Raw genomic sequence first — 17,421 nt, forward strand, 5'->3', positions numbered from 1 at the left:
ATATAAAAATAAAGATTATTATTATTAACAGTCCTGATTCTCAGGATTGGTGGGGTACCCAGTGGTTGCACCCCTGTCATCAAGAAGGTAATCTCTATTTTGAGCAGTATGGTGGCTCAGTGGTTAGCATTGCAGCCTTTGCAGCTCTGGGGTGCTGGGTTCAAATCCAACCACAGACAACATCTGCTAGGAGTTTTTATGTTTTTCCCATGTTTGTGTAGGTTTCCTCCCACACTCCAAAGATGTGCTGATAGAGAATCTAGATTGGGAATCTTCTTCACCACGGTGGAAAATAAACTGCTGGGTGAAATGCCGAGAGACAAAGAAAACCCTATATTAAGGGTCACCAATCTAACCCAAGAAGAGGTGCGAAACCGGCTAAATAAGATTAAAATAGATAAATCTCCGGGTCCGGATGGCATACACCCACGAGTACTAAGAGAACTAAGTAATGTAATAGATAAACCATTATTTCTTATATTTAGGGACTCTATAGCGACGGGGTCTGTTCCACAGGACTGTCGTATAGCAAATTGTGCACATTGTTTACTGTGAGGTTTCTCTGGTGCCGGGAGTGGGTGCTCATGTGATCACAAATATTCATATGCATACTTCCGGCCACATTCCGACTAAACTGTTTCCGGCCACTCTCAATTTACTTGCATTGAGTAAGGTTGTGACCATCTAATCGGCACGTGACCACGTGTATGGAAATCACATAATTGCAGTCACATGCCCACTGTTCCTGATACTGGCACAGGAGACTCCTCACAGTGCACAAGATCTGAGGTTTATCAAGTCTGTAGTCATATAGAGTGACTGCTGACTTATAGGTTAAGACTGGACACCCCCTTTGTTTGGCATTATATTAATGTAAGGCCTAAACGGTGTCGAGTAGTACCTATTATACGAGTGTCCTTATTTCTCTTACTTCAGCACATTAAACAGTAAAGATGAGCAAGCCAGTAGAAATTCAGGTTTGTCAACTAAATTTGACTCCAAAGTTCGGATTGAGTATCAGAATTTGACCCGAATCCCATATAATAAAAAATAATCTTGAATCAGGAGGTGGAGGTCCAAGTGGAAGAGTGGAGCAGTGCCTTACATGTAAGGGAAACGGTTCTTGTTAATAAATACATTTTAAAATATGACATGAGGTCCCCACTATTTTTTAATAACCAGCCAAAGGAAATCAGACAGCGGTGAGCTGGTATTATTACGCTGGGAAGGGGCCCATATCCATGGACATTCCCAGCCTATTACTATCAGCTCCCAGCTGTCTGCTTTGCCTTTGCTGGTTATTAACCTCTTTACCCACAAGCCTATTTTCATCTTAATGACCAGGCCAAATTTACAATTCTAAAAATTACCAGAAAAAACAGAGTTCAGGTCCAAAGTAAAAGAATACACTTTTTATTCAACAATAGATCCAATAAAATACATAGACACATTTATAGCAAAAGGACAACGAGTTAAATCAGTTGTACAGCAAGGGAAACTGAAGATAGCACTGAAAACCGGTGAGAACCCCAAATGATAACTGTGTCAAATTACTGGTAAAGTGCTAATGTGCATATCATGCAAGGATTTATAGGGCTGGGTAGTCAATATAAGTTATACATAGGTCCAACTCCGGGTCCAGATTCAAATCATCTACAAATACCCTCCATCCCAGTCCTGTACTCCTTACCCATATTGCAGCATCAAACAGGGCCCGCACCGTGGCCCCAACGGGCGTTTCGCGTCGGCTTTGTCAGGGGAGGGGGCGGTGACCTAGGTTGGTCCTAGGTATAACTTATATTGACTACCCAGCCCTGTAAATCCTTGCATGATATGCACATTAGCACTTTACTAGTAATTTGACGCAGTTATCATTTGGGGTTCTCACTGGTTTTCAGTGCTATCTTCAGTTTCCCTTGCTGTACAACTTATTAACTCCTTGTCTTTTTGATATAAATGTGTCTATGTATTTTATTGGATCTATTGTTGAATAAAATGTGTATTCTTTTACTTTGGACCTGAACTCTGTTTTTTTCTGGTAATTTTTGGCTGCTTTATAGAGTGTCCTAATACTAATTTTGGGTGATTTCTCTATCGTTTACTTTTTTCACATGTACTAAGACATGTGTGAGAGATCACTATTGATTTTGTTCATTTTGGGCTGTATTGATCAAATTTACAATTCTGCCCAGTGTCACTTTATAAGGTAATAAATCTGGAATGCTTCAACAGATCCCACTGATTCTGAGAATATTTTTCTTGACATATTGTACTTCATGTAGTGTAAAATGTCTTCTATGATTTGCGTTTATTTGTGAAAAAAATGGAAATTTGGTGAAAATTTAGAAAATGTTGCAATTTTCAAACTTTTAATTTTCATGCCCTTAAATCATAAGGTTTTGTTACACTAAATAGGTAATAAATAAACTTTCCCACATATCTACTTTACATCAGCACAATTTTTTAAACATAATTTTTTTTGTTAGGAGGTTACAAGGTTTAAAAGTTGACCAGCAATTTCTAATTTTTCCAAAAAAATGGACAAAACCTTTTTTTAGGGAACACATTACACTGGAAGTGACTTTAAGGGGTCTATATGACAAAAAATACCTAAACGTGACACCATTCTAAATACTGCATTCCTCAAGGTGCTCAAAACCACATTCAAGAAGTTTATTAACCTTTTAGGTATTTCATGGCAATTTTTGGAATGTGGAAGGAAAAAAATAACATTGAATTTTTTTTTAACAAAAATTTTAATTTAGACCCAATTTTTTTATTTTCACAAGGGTAACAGGAAAAAAATGAATGTCAAAGTTTGTTCAATTTCTCCTGAGCATGCCGATACCCCACATATGGGCGGAAACTACTGTTTGGTTGCACAACAGGGCTCGAAAAGGAAAGAGCGCCATATGACTTTGAGTGCAAAATTTGCTGGAATAATTAGCGGGCGCAATGTCTTGTTTGGACAGCCCCTTATGTGCCTAAACAGTGGAAACAATCCACTAATGACACCATTTTGGAAATTAGACCCATCAAGGAAAATATCTAGATGTGTGGTGAGCACTTTAAACCACCAGGTGCTTCACAAAAATGTATGACTTTGAGCTGTGAAAATAAAAAAAATATAAAACAAAAATCACATTTTTCCCAAAAGAATTTTCTTTTAGCACCTCATTTTACAATTTCACAAGGTTCACTGGGGAAAATGGAACCTGAAATTTGTTGTGCAATTTATCCTGAGTATGAGAATACCCCATATGTGGGGGAAAACTACTGTTTGATCGCACAGTAGAACTCAGATGGAGTTTTGGAACGCAGATTTTGATGGAATAGTCTGCTAGTGTCATTTTGCATTTGGAGATCCCCATTTTGGAAACTAGACCCCTCAAGGAATATACAGCTCTGGCAAAAATTAAGAGACCACCACATCAAAACCATGTCAGGGGCAGCCCAATCTCCAGGCCTGCACCCCATTGAAAACCTTTGAACTGTAATCAAGAGGATGATGGATAGTAACAAGCCATCAAACAAAGAACTGCTTACATTTTTGCACCAGAAGGAGTGTGAAAGACTGGTGGAAAGCATGCCAAGACGCATGAAAGCTGTGATTAAAAATCATGGTTATTCAACAAAATATTGATTTCTGAACTTTTCCGGAGTTAAAACATTAGTATTGTTGTTTTTAAATGATTATGAACTTGTTTTCTTTGCATTATTTGAGGTCTGAAAGCACTGTTTTGTTTTTTTATTTTGACCATTTTCTTTGTCAGAAAACAAATACAAAATTTATTGCTTGGAAATTCGGAGACATGTTGTCGGAAGTTTATAGACTAAAAGAACAATTTACATTTTACTCAAAATATACCTATAAAGAGAAAAATCAGACAAACTGAACATTTTGTAGTGGTCTCTTAATTTTTGCCAGAGCTGTATATAGATGTGTGGTGAGCACCTTGAAACCCCAGGTGCTCTACAGAAGTTTGTAACGTAGAGTCGTGAAAATAAAAAAATCCCACAAAATGTTATTTTATTCCCAAATTTTTTATTTTCACAAGGGTAGCAGGACAAACTACACCCCAAAAATTGTTCAAAACAGCTGACATGTCCCAGCTTTGAGGTGAGCTCAGCGCCGGAGCCCTCATCAAAGCAGGGGACCTGACCTCCGCAGTAATAGTACGGCAGAGGTCGGGAAGGGGTTAAGTGGTGAAAAAAATCCAATCTTTGAAAAAAAATGGCGCTATATTCCGAGACCTGTAGCATCTCCATTTTTTGTAATTTAATGCTTGGTGAGGGCTTATTTTTTTCGTACCGAGCTGACATTTTTATTGATACCATTTTGGAGTAGATACGATCTATTATTGCAATGTTGCAGCCAAAAGACATAATTCTGGCGTTTTGACTTTTTTTCTCATTACGCCGTTTAGCAATCGGGATAAATCTTTTCTTATATTGATAGATCGAGCGATATCAAACATGTGTGTGTTTCATTTTTTTTTTTACTCTTTTATTTTGAATAAGGCGAAAGAGGGGTGATTTGAACTTTTATATTTTTTTATTTTTTAATATTTTTAAAAACATTTTTTTTTTACCTTTTGCATGCTTCAATAGTCTCCATGGGAGATTAGAAGCTGCAGTTGTCCGCTCGGCTCCTCTATATACAGGCGATGATCAGATCGCCTGTATGTAGCAGAAATGCTCACTTGCTATGACTGCCGATCAACTGGCGGCTCTCATAGCAATCCAGCTATGACCACCATAGAGGTCTGCTGGAGACATTTGGTTGTCATGCCAACCCATCGGTGATCACGTGATGGGATCACGATGGGCGGGATTTCCGGCGTGCTTGCCGGAAGCGCGAGTTAAATGCCGATGTCAGAGACTGACAGCAACATTTAACGGGTTAACAGCGGCGGGTGGATCACGATTCCACTTGCGGCTGTTAGAGGCATATATCAGCTGTTCAAAACAGTTGACGTGTGCCAGGAAAGATGTGGGCTCAGGGCCAGAGCCCACATCAAAGGGAGGGAGTCCATCGTGGGCATGTTATTAAGCCCAACGCCGGAAAGGGATTAAGGGGTTTTTTTTATGTCGTTCCACATGGTAAAATTGATAAGGCAGTTTTATTCTTCAGGTTGGTATAATTACAGCGATACCACATTTATATAGTTTTGTTGTGTTTTGGCAGTTTTACACAATTTAAACTGTTATAGAAAAAATTATGTTTGCATCGCTTTATTCTGAGAGCTATAACTTTTTTATTTTTCTGCTGATTGAGCTGTAAGGCGGCTTGTTTTTGCAGGACAAGAAGACATTTCTAGCGATACCATTGTTCACTTATATTCGTCCGTTTGTTTGCGTTTTATTCCACTTTTTGTTCAGTGATATGATGAAAAAGCATAATTTTTGCCTCTTTTTTAAAATTTTTACGGTGTTCACAGAAGGGGTTAACTGGTGGGACAGTTTTATATACGGGGCCGTACAGGACGCTTCAATTCCAAATACAGTGGGAAAAAAGTATTTAATCAGCCACCAATTGTGCAAGTTCTCCCACTTAAAAAAATAAGAGAGGCCTGTAATTGACATCATTGCTAGACCACAACTATGAGAGTCAAAATGAGAAAACAAATCCAGAAAATCACCTTGTCTGATTTAGCAAGATTTATTTGGCAAATTATGGTGAAAAATAAGTATTTGTTCACCTAAAAATATGCAAGATTTCTGGCTCTCACAGACCTGTGACTTCTTCTTTAAGAGGATCCTCTGTCCTTCACTCATTACCTGTAGTAATGGCACCTGTTTAAACTTATCAGTATAAAAGACACCTGTCCACAACCTCAAACAGTCACACTACAAACTCTACTCTGGTGATGACCAACGAGCTGTCGAAGGACACCAGAAACAAAATTGTAACCTTGCACCAGCCTGGGAAGACTGAATCTGCAATAGGCAAGCAGCTTGATGTGATGAAATCAACTGCGGGAGCAATAATAAGAAAATGGAAGACATACAAGACTGATAATCTCCATTGATCTAAGGCTGCATGCAAGATCTCACCCAGAATGGTGAGCAAAAATCCCAGAACCACACAGGGGGACCTAGTGAATGACCTGCATAGAGCAGGGACCACCGTAACAAAGGCTACCATCAGTAACACACTAAGCCGCCAGGGACTCAGATCCTGCAGTGCCAGATGTGTCCCCCTGCTTAAGCCAATACATGTCCGGGCCCGTCTGAAGTTTGCTAGAGAGCATTTGGATTATCCAGAAGAGTATTGGGAGAATGTCATATGGTCTGATGAAACCAAAGTAGAACAGTTTGGTAGAAACAAATCTTGCCGTGTTTGGAGGAGACAGAATGCTGGGTTGCATCCAAAGAACACCATACCTACTGTGAAGCATGGGGGTGGCAACATCATGCTTTGGGCAGTTTCTCTGCAAAGGGACCAGGACGACTGATCCATGTACATGAAAGAATGAATGGGGCCATGTATCGTGAGATTTTGAGTGCAAACCTCCTTCTATCAGCAAGATGAAATGTGGATGGATCTTTCAGCATGATAATGATCCCAAGCACACCGCCAGGGCAACGAAGGAGTGGCTTCGTAAGAAGCATATGAAGGTACTGGAGTGGCCTAGCCAGTCTCCAGATCTCAACCCCATAGAAAACCTTTGGAGGGAGTTGGACGTCCGTGTTGCCCAGCAACAGGCCCAAAACATCACTGCTCTAGAGGAGATCTGCATGGAGGAATGGGCCAACATACCACCAACAGTGTGTGCCAACCTTGTCAAGACTTACAGAAAATGTTTGACCTCTGTCATTGCCAACAAAGGATCTATAACCAAATATTGAGATGAACTTTTGTTAATGACTAAATACTTATTTTCCACCATAATTTGCATAATTTGCAAAATAAATCTTGCCAAATCAGACAAGGCAATTTTCTGGATTTGTTTTCTCATTTTGACTATCCTAGTTGTGGTCTACCTATGATGTTAATTACAGGCCTATCCCATCTTTTTAAGTGCTAGGACTTGCACAATTGGTGGCTGACTAAATACGTTTTTCCCCACTGTATGTGTACTTTTTTTTGTTTATTTTTAAATTTTCCTTAAAAATATTTTTTTTTTTTGGGTGCAAAATATTTCTTATTATTTTATGATTTTGTAAAAAATACTTTTACTATTTTTTTTTACTAAGTCTCTTTATAGGACTTTCACTTTCTTCAGGCTGATCGCTTTTATAAAGTATTGCAATGCACAAGCATTGCAATGTTTATAACCTGTCAGCCCTGTAGACACATGTTGTTTAGATCATGCACTGCACATGATCTAACTAAGTTGCTAGTGCCTGGTGACACCGATGTCATCATGATGACATCTGGTTATTACGGCAACAAACTGGCCGATCGGAGTGCAGACAGGGCTCCCTCCCTCTGCATGCCTTCTAAATGCTGTGATCGCAGTACTTAGGGGTTTAAAGTGCCAGGAGTAGTGCAGGCAACAGAATGCCGAGTATCAACTATCAGTATCAGCTAACATGCAGTAGCAATCGCGCATGCACAGCCTGTGTGAGTGCAAAATTGCCATTACGTATCCATACATTCGAGGTTGGTAAGTACCTGCCAACCTGGACATATGGATACGTCAAAGATCGTAAAGAGGTTAAAAAAATGACATGGGGTTCTCCTATTTTTATAACTAGCTAAGGCAAAGCAGACAGCTGGGGGCTTATAATAATAGGCTGGGAAGTGGCATGGATATTGGCCTCTTCTCAGCCTAAAAAGACCAGCCGTCAGCCACCCCAGAAATAGCACATCCATTAGATGTGCTAACATTGGCACTTAGCTTTGGCTCTTTCCGATTGCCCTGGCAATTGGGGTAATGGGTTTGTGGGGTTGGTGTCCACAGCTGTTGCTGTGCCAATGGGGCCAGAAGTGCTCACAGCCTTAAAGCTTGTTGATTGGCTTTTCTGCAGCCTTCCAGTAAGCTTTATTAGGCTGACGAACCCGAACAGTAGTATGGACGTACAGTAAGAAGTCTAGGTGTTCAGTATGAGCCCTGAACTTTAGTGTTCTGGTTCGCTCATCTCTAGTAAACCATGCCAAGCGAGTATGATTGATCTGCAGTACCTAACACTCATGTGGATGTCGCTATACAGTGTACTACAGTGAAAGGGCCGTTGTCCTATTGCTCAGTTTATTCATTTGTCCTTGAGGGTTGTGGCCTTCATCAATTATTCACTTGTAGCCTAAACCTAGGAAAAACCTTTTAACACTACACAAAAATAGTAATAAAACCCAAATTATACATTTTATTAAATAAAATATGAAGAACAATTAACAAACTCAAGCCAACATTGTCCAAGCACAATACTCATATAAACCATTGAGAAGTTGACCTGCTCTCAATTTAATAGACAGTGCTGTCTGTAGTCTATAAGTCAACACGTGTTTTAATAAAGCCTTACTAATGTCAGCTGACTCTTCCTTCATGAAGGATACTGGAAGATAAAGAGGAATGTAAAGCAGCACAAGGACAAAAAAATACGGCTGCTTGAGTCAGAATTCACAGCACTGCAGTCACATTTTAGTGGTTTAAAATGCAGACATTTTTAGGCAACCATCAGGTTGGGTTCTGCAAAATTGCAACCTGTGACTGAAGAACCTTTTAGATAAATGAATTAGTCTGACAAGAAAACCATTAATCAGAATAAATGTCCTGGAAGAAAAGGTTGAAATATTGATAATAAAAACTTTACCCTTTACTGCTTAGAAAGTCATATTAAAACACAATGTAATGTATCACGTTGATATATATTCAGTAATGTTCTAGGAAAGATTTATCCAGGAAAGTGAAAAAAAGAAACAAACATTAATTTCTGTACGTTTACCATCCTTCTATTAATTAAAGAATGACGAGAACTTTTTTGTTCACTATCTCATATCTAATTTCAAGCTAAATCATATCCATTTAACTGTCAGTCTCTCCATTCATCCATGAGTCCAACCATCCATCATCTAATCACATATATCCAACTATCTACTTTGAAAAAAATAAAAAAGTCATATGTGAAAAATAGAAGTTTTGGCTCAAATACAAGATGAAACAGACTGGTTTATTTCGGTATAACATATAAGTATAATTAGATAGATAAATCAATAATTAAAGATCAATAATGTTATATTCAATGATACAATAAAAATACAGTGATCTCCACTCTACATATACAGTCATGGCCAAAAGTGTTGGCACCCTTGAAATAATTCCAGAAAATGAAGTATTTCTCCCAGAAAATTATTGCACTTACACATGTTTTGTTATGCACATGTTCGTTTCCTTTGCGTATATTGGAACAACACAAAAAACAGAGAAAAAAGGCAAATTGGTTAAAATTTTGCATAAAACCCTCCAAAATGGGTGGTACAAAATTGTTGGCACCTAGTCCAGATGGTGGTTAAGCAACCCCAATCAAGTTCTAACTAAATTCAAGCTGTCCTGCAGGCTCAGGGTGCATCAGTGCCAGCGTGAACTATGCATTGACATTTGACTAAAATGAAACGCTATGGCAGGAGACCAAGGAGGACCCCACTGCTGACACGGAGATATAAAAAAGCTAGACTGCAGTTTGCCAAAATTTACATAAGCAACCCAAAATATTTTCTGGGAAAGCATCTTGTGGACAGATGAGACCAAGATAAATCTTTTTGGTAAAGCTACTTTCTACTGTTTACCAAAAACGGAATGAGGAATACAAAGAAAACACAGTACCTACCGTCAAATATGGTGGAGGTTCAGGGATGTTTGGGGTTTGTTTTGCTGCCACTGGCACTGTGTGCCTTGACTGTTTCCACGGCATCATGAAATCTGAAGATTACCATAGGACTTTGGGACGCATTATAGTGTCCAGAATGAGAAAGCTGGGTTTGCGTCCTACGTCAAGGATCTTCCAGTAAGACAATGACCCCAACATATTTCAAGAAGCACCCAGAAACGGATGGAAGAAAAGCACTGGAGAGGTCTGAAATGGCCAAGTCTGGTTCTAAATCCTATTTAACACCTGTGGAGAGATCTTAAAATTTCTGTTGGGAGAAGGTTCCCTTAAAATATGAGAGACCTGGAGCAGTTTGCAGAAGAAGAGTGGTCCAAAATTCCAGTTGAGAAGTGTAAGAGTATGTGCACACATTGCAGATTTGCGCAGATTCTGCATCTCTTGTTAGAAAACACATGTAAAAATCTGCTGGGATTTGATGTGTTTTTGATGCAGAATTTCATGCGGTTTTTTCATGCGGATTTGTATACATTTTTGTAAGCTAAATAAAGATCTATTATTTAACAACAACAAAAAGAATTGTGATGTTATTTCTTGTCCAACCTCTTCATTTACATACTCCATTGAAGAATAATGTTTACACAATAGATAGATAGATAGATAGATAGGGGGATAGATAGATATGGGATAGATAGATAGATAGATAGATAGATGATAGATAGATAGATAGATAGATAGATAGATAGATAGATAGATAGATAGATAGATAGATAGATAGATAGATGATAGATACTAGATGATAGATAGATCTATGGATAGAAATTAGGTAGATAATAGATAGCTCGATAGATAGATAGATAGATAGATATGGGATAGATAGATCTATAGATAGATAGATAAATCTATAGATAGATGATAGATCTATAGATAGATAGATAAGACCAAGCCCGATGTTTAGTAATAAACATAATAAAATGGTACATAGAGAGTTAAATAAAGACACACACACACAAAATCTGTATTAGGCCAGGTTCACACTTGCAAGAAACTCGCACGAGTCTCGCACTTCAATACCCGGTACTTGGACCGGAGCGTTCATATGCATAGAAATACATGCAGCCACACGCTCCGGTCCCAAGTGCCGGTGGCAGTGCCAGGTTTTGAGGTGCGAGAATCGTGGGAGTTTCTCGCAAGTGTAACCCGGCCTTAAACGCAATATATGTTTAATTTAAAAAAAATTTTGAAAAAACAAATGGCGTTGGTTCCCGCACAATTTTCTGCACCAGAGAGGGAAAGCCAGCGACTGGGGCCGATGTTTATAGCCTGGGAAGGGGTTAATGGATCTTCCCAGGCTAGGAATATCAGCCTGCAGCTGTATATTTAGCCTTTACTGGCTATTAAAATAGAGGGCCCCCCAAAAAAACATGGACCCCCCCTATAATTAATAGCCAGACAAGGCTATGCAGACAGCTGCGGGCTGATATTCATAGCCTAGGAAGGGATAATGGTTATTGGCCCCCCTGGCTACAAACCCCAGCACACAGCCGCCCCAGAAATAGTGCATCTGTAAGATGCTCCAATTACAACACTTAGCCTCTCCTTCCCAGTGCCCTGTAGCTGTGGCATATGGGGTAATGGGGGGGTTAATGTCACCTTTGTATTGTAAGGTGACATCAAGCCGGCTTAGTAATGGATAGGCGTCAATTAGACACCTATCCATTAATAATCCTATAGATGTGAAAAGGTTAAATAAACACACAGCCAGAAATAAATATTTTAATGAAATAAAACACTAAACACAGTTTTGCATCTTTATTGTTACGCCTAATCCATGCTACGAAATCGATCTCCTGCATAAAAATAAATCAACACAAATACTCCCTGGTCTGATGCAGTCCATTTAAAAACGAGTATCTCACTACGATCTCCTCTATAGAGCAGTCACATCAGGAGATGTGACCGCTCTGCAGGGCCTCCAGTGACACACTTTGAGGAGATAATGGCTCCTGCAGTGTTATCACTGAGGGTTCAATGAGTTCATACTCTCACTTTACGGCACTGCTGCATGAGAATTTTCCCACGCAGCGGTGCTGCAAGTGACATTATGAACTCTGCTGAACTCACAGTGGTGGAGAGATACAGTGCAGAGGATTACCTCCTGTCATTGTATCACTGGAGCCCCTGGAGAGCGATTACATCTGCCGATGTGACAGCTCTCCATGGGAGATCATCATGGGACACTCGATATTAAATGGATTACATCGGATCAGATAGTATATGGTGGTTTACTATTTTGTTAGGTGATTGGTGAGTATATACTGTATGTTGTATGTACTGTATGTGCTGTATATGTGTGCATGTTTTTTGTTTTTTTTACCCTTGAACACAGTAGCCAGATCATAGGACTGCTACTGTCCCATCATCCAGCTAGCTAGCTGTCACTTTAGCAGGCATAGCCGGATGGGATGCCTGCCTACATACAGACACACACACACACAGCCCCGCACACACAGAGATACACACAAACACCCGCACACATACACGCACATCTTCTCTACACACAGTCTCTGCCCACACACAGTCTCCGCCCACGCTCCTCCCACACACTCTTCCTCCTCCTGATCTGCAGCGTTTCTCGCAGGCAACTCTGCAGCAAAACCGCAGATCTTTTTAAACCTGCGATTTTGCTGTGGATTTGACTGAATCAATGGAAGTCAATGGGTGCAGAAACACTGCAAATCTGCAAAAAGAATTGTCATGCTGCAGAAAATAAAATCCTGCGAATCCATGTGCACAACAATTGTCAATTTCCCATTGACTAACATTGCTTGTGCACTACACTGCGGATTTGATGCAATTCCGCGCGTCCAAAAACGTTGCGGAAACGGATCCAAATCCACAACTTGTGCACATAGCCTAAGAAGCTTGTTGATGGTTATAGGAAAAGATTAATTACATATATTTATTCCAAAGCATATGCAGCCAAATATTAAGTTGAGGGGGTTAACAATTTTAGCATATGATTAGTTATGTAGATACTTGTCATGTCACTGCATTGTTATGGTTTTCATCTATGGTGCTCTCAATGCTGAGCTATATGTCAGTATCCTACAAGATGAGTTAGGCTATGTGCCCACATTGCAGAATGTTTGCAAAACCGGACTCCTTTCACAGGAAATCCGCTTGCGGTTTTCTCGTGTTTTTTTTTTTTTTTTTTTTGAGCGTCCCAGTACAATTATATAGCGGCAAAATCACCGAAATTCCACAAAATTAATGAACATGCTGTGTTTTTTTTCCGCATTGCATTTTTTTTGCAGAATAAAACGCAGCATGGGCACAACAATGCGGAATTCCATTAAAAATAATGGGATGCGTTTTGTAAGCGTTTTTTAAGCATTTTCACCACGAAAAAGCAGGGAAAAAACTAAAAAAAAACAAACGCAACGTGTGCACATAGCCTCACTTTGTACACTCAAGTGCTATGGGTATGAAAAGGACGACACAGTGTTCCAACAGGACAACACGAAGCATACATTGAGATTGATGAAGAAATGGTTTAATGCCAATGAAGTAAAGGTGCTGGATTGGCCTCCACAGTCCCCAGTTCTCAACCCAATACAACACTTTTGGGTAGAATTGAAGAAACAACTGTGTACATACCAAAGTGAGTAAACCAGTCTGCACCAACTTTGGGAACGTGTAGAAAAGACCCGAGATCAAATTTCAGCCAACACATGTTTGAATCTGACCTAGAGCATGACCAGAAGGATACAGGCATAACATTTAGATCTTTAGGAGCAAAACAGTAACAATGCAGTGACACGACAAGAATCTGCATAACAAACCCTATACTAAATAGTTGCAAGTCAAATTTAAGCCTGAGATATCCAAGATGATTCTCTATAAAACAATGACAGTCTCAAGTTCAAAGCAGAAGTGGATAATGAGATATGGAGCCTGAAAGTCAAAAGTTCAAAACATTGTTACCCTTTTACTCATCAGTGTAAATCCAATTTGCCCTTTATTCTCTAGGTTTTTGTGTTGTTCTAATACACATAGAGGAAATAAACGTGTATAACAAAATGTGTAATTGCAATAATTTTCTGGGAAAAATACTTCATTTTCTTTAACAATTTAAAGTATGCCAACACTTTTGGCCAAGACTATACAGTACATACAATAATAATACGTTATTATTGTGTGCATTGTATATGTAGAAATTGAATTGACTAATTCAATGACTAATGACTAATTCAATGACTAATAAATTTAACATCATTGTCAAGTTGATTGAGATATATGTGAACATCATACAATTCATCATAGGTAGCACCAGGCTCGGACTGGCCCACCGGGGAACCGGAGGATCCTCCGGTGGGCCCTGACACTGGCATCTGCTGGCAGGGCCTCCCCCCGCTCCAGGGCCCTCCCCCCGCTCCAGGGTCCCCCCCGCCGCCGCCCGCCCGCTCGCTCGCCTGCCCGCCTTGAATACTCACCCTGCTCCAGCGATGGTCTCGGCGTCTGCACTGCAGCTCGTCCTGAACGAGCGGTCACGTGACACCGCTCATTAAGATCATGAATATGCGCATATTCATGATCTTAATGAACGGTGTCACATGACCGCTCAAGCAGGAAGAAGGTGCTGCGTCGGCGCCGCCGCCTGGAGTCGGGACAGAGCGCAAGGGATGTCGGCACGGCCGTGCAGTGGGACAGGTGAGTATGAGGGACAGGGGGACGGGGGAACGGGAGGGGGGGGGATGAAGGAGGACATAAGCCGGCGCGCCGAGCAGGAGCGGAGAGATAAGCCTGCATACAGGGGGGAATATGAGCCATGCAGGGGGGGATATAAGCCATGCAGGGGGGAATATGAGCCATGCAGGGGGGAATATGAGCCATGCATACAGGGGGGAATATAAGCCATGCAGGGGGGAATATGAGCCATGCAGGGGGGGATATAAGCCATGCAGGGGGGAATATGAGCCATGCATACAGGGGGGAATATAAGCCATGCAGGGGGGGATATAAGCCATGCAGGGGGGAATATGAGCCATGCATACAGGGGGGAATATAAGCCATACAGGGGGGAATATGAGCCATGCAGGGGGGAATATGAGCCATGCAGGGGGGGATATAAGCCATGCAGGGGGGAATATGAGTCATACAGGGGGGGATATAAGCCATGCAGGGGGGAATATGAGCCATGCAGGGGGGAATGAGCCATGCAGGGGGGAATATGAGCCATGCAGGGGGGGATATAAGCCATGCAGGGGGGAATATGAGCCATGCAGGGGGGAATATGAGCCATGCAGGGGGGAATATGAGCCATGCAGGGGGGAATATGAGCCATGCATACAGGAGGGGGTAATATGAGCCATGCAGGGGGGAATATGAGCCATGCAGGGGGGAATATGAGCCATGCAGGGGGGAATATGAGCCATGCAGGGGGGAATATGAGCCATGCAGGGGGGAATATGAGCCATGCAGGGGGGAATATAAGCCAGCCATGCAGGGGGGAATATGAGCCATGCAGGGGGGAATATGAGCCATACAGGGGGGAATATGAGCCATGCAGGGGGGGATATGAGCCATGCAGGGGGGGATATGAGCCATGCAGGGGGGAATATGAGCCATGCAGGGGGGAATATGAGCCATGCATACAGGAGGGGGTAATATGAGCCATGCAGGGGGGAATATGAGCCATGCAGGGGGGAATATGAGCCATGCAGGGGGGAATATGAGCCATGCAGGGGGGAATATGAGCCATGCAGGGGGGAATATGAGCCATGCAGGGGGGAATATGAGCCATGCAGGGGGGAATATGAGCCATGCATACAGGAGGGGGTAATATGAGCCATGCAGGGGGGAATATGAGCCATGCAGGGGGGAATATGAGCCATGCAGGGGGGAATATGAGCCATGCAGGGGGGAATATGAGCCATGCAGGGGGGAATATAAGCCATGCAGGGGGGAATATGAGCCATGCAGGGGGGAATATGAGCCATGCAGGGGGGAATATGAGCCATACAGGGGGGAATATGAGCCATGCAGGGGGGGATATGAGCCATGCAGGAGGGGATATGAGCCATGCAGGGGGGAATATGAGCCATGCATACAGGAGGGGGTAATATGAGCCATGCAGGGGGGAATATGAGCCATGCAGGGGGGAATAAGAGCCATGAAGGGGGGAATATGAGCCATGCAGGGGGGAATATGAGCCATGCATACAAAAGGGGGTAATATGAGCCATGCAGGGGGGAATATGAGCCATGCATACAGGAGGGGTAATATGAGCTATGTATATGGGATAGGAGGGAGATGAGCCATGCATACAGGAGGGGGGTCATTATACAGTATGGAGCATCATGTGTGGCCGTTATACAGTATGGAGCATCATTTGTGGTCATTATACAGTATGGAGCATCATGTGCGGATATTATACAGTATTGAGCATCATGTGCGGATATTATACAGTATGGAGCATCATGTGTGGCCGTTATACAGTATGGAGCATCATTTGTGGTCATTATACAGTATGGAGCATCATGTATGGCCGTTATACAGTATGGAGCATCATTTGTGGTCATTATACAGTATTGAGCATTATGTGGGATCATTATACAGTATGGAGCAACATGTATGGCCGTTATACAGTATGGAGCATCATTTGTGGTCATTATACAGTATTGAGCATTATGTGGGATCATTATACAGTATGGAGCATCATGTGCGGCCGTTATACAGTATGGAGCATCATTTGTGGTCATTATACAGTATGGAGCATCATTTGTGGTCATTATACAGTATTGAGCATTATGTGTGGCCATTATAAAGTATGGAGAACTGTGTGGCCGTTATACAGTATGGAGCATCATGTGCGGTCATTGTACAGTATGGAGCATCATGTGTGGCCATTATACAGTATGGAGAACTGTGTGGCCGTTATACACTATGGAGCATCATGTGCGGTCATTATACAGTATGGAGCATCATTTGTGGTCATTATACAGTATGGAGCATCATGTGTGGCCATTATACAGTATGGAGAACTGTGTGGCCGTTATACACTATGGAGCATTATGTGGGATCATTATACAGTATGGAGCATCATGTGCGGCCATTATACAGTATGGAGCATCATGTGCGGTCATTATACAGTATGCAGCATCATGTGTGGCCGTTATACAGTATGGAGCATCATGTGTGGCCATTATACAGTATGGAGCACTGTGTGGCCATATTTTTGTTTGCTTATAATTATTGTATATAAAACAGTGTGATCAGCAGTGCTAAATGGCTGCGGTTGGGACGTGTATATGGGTGTGACTAGTTGTGAAATGGGTCTAGTCAGAGGCGTGGCCTAAAATTTGCCGCGGCGCACTACGCGCGCCGCAAACTTTATACCTCCTTCCCTTCTTCAAAAGTTGGGAGGTATGGTACCACATTTGCCAGATCACGGCAAGTGCCGCAAATCCCATAGAGAATGAATGAGGCCGAACGCAGTGTTGCCATAAGTGATCCGTTACACGGCAGATGCAGAAAAACTGCCCGATCTGCTGCAAAAGGCGACTTTCACATCAGCGATTCTTGCCAAAGTCACTGCCGATAGTGTCATACTCAACAATGGGGGAGGCAGCACTAAAAGTGCCTAGG

The 17,421-nt window shown here is 41.7% G+C and overlaps 1 protein-coding gene across 1 annotated transcript in view; it reads left to right on the top strand.

Annotated features, from left to right (window-relative positions):
• CORIN (corin, serine peptidase) overlaps positions 1 to 17,421 on the top strand; it is a 649,735-nt gene that overhangs the window by 603,502 nt on the left and 28,812 nt on the right. The gene's annotated exons all lie outside the window — the stretch shown is intronic.

The sequence above is a fragment of the Ranitomeya imitator genome, chromosome 1, assembly GCF_032444005.1.
Source record: "Ranitomeya imitator isolate aRanImi1 chromosome 1, aRanImi1.pri, whole genome shotgun sequence".
Lineage (NCBI taxonomy): Eukaryota > Metazoa > Chordata > Amphibia > Anura > Dendrobatidae > Ranitomeya > Ranitomeya imitator.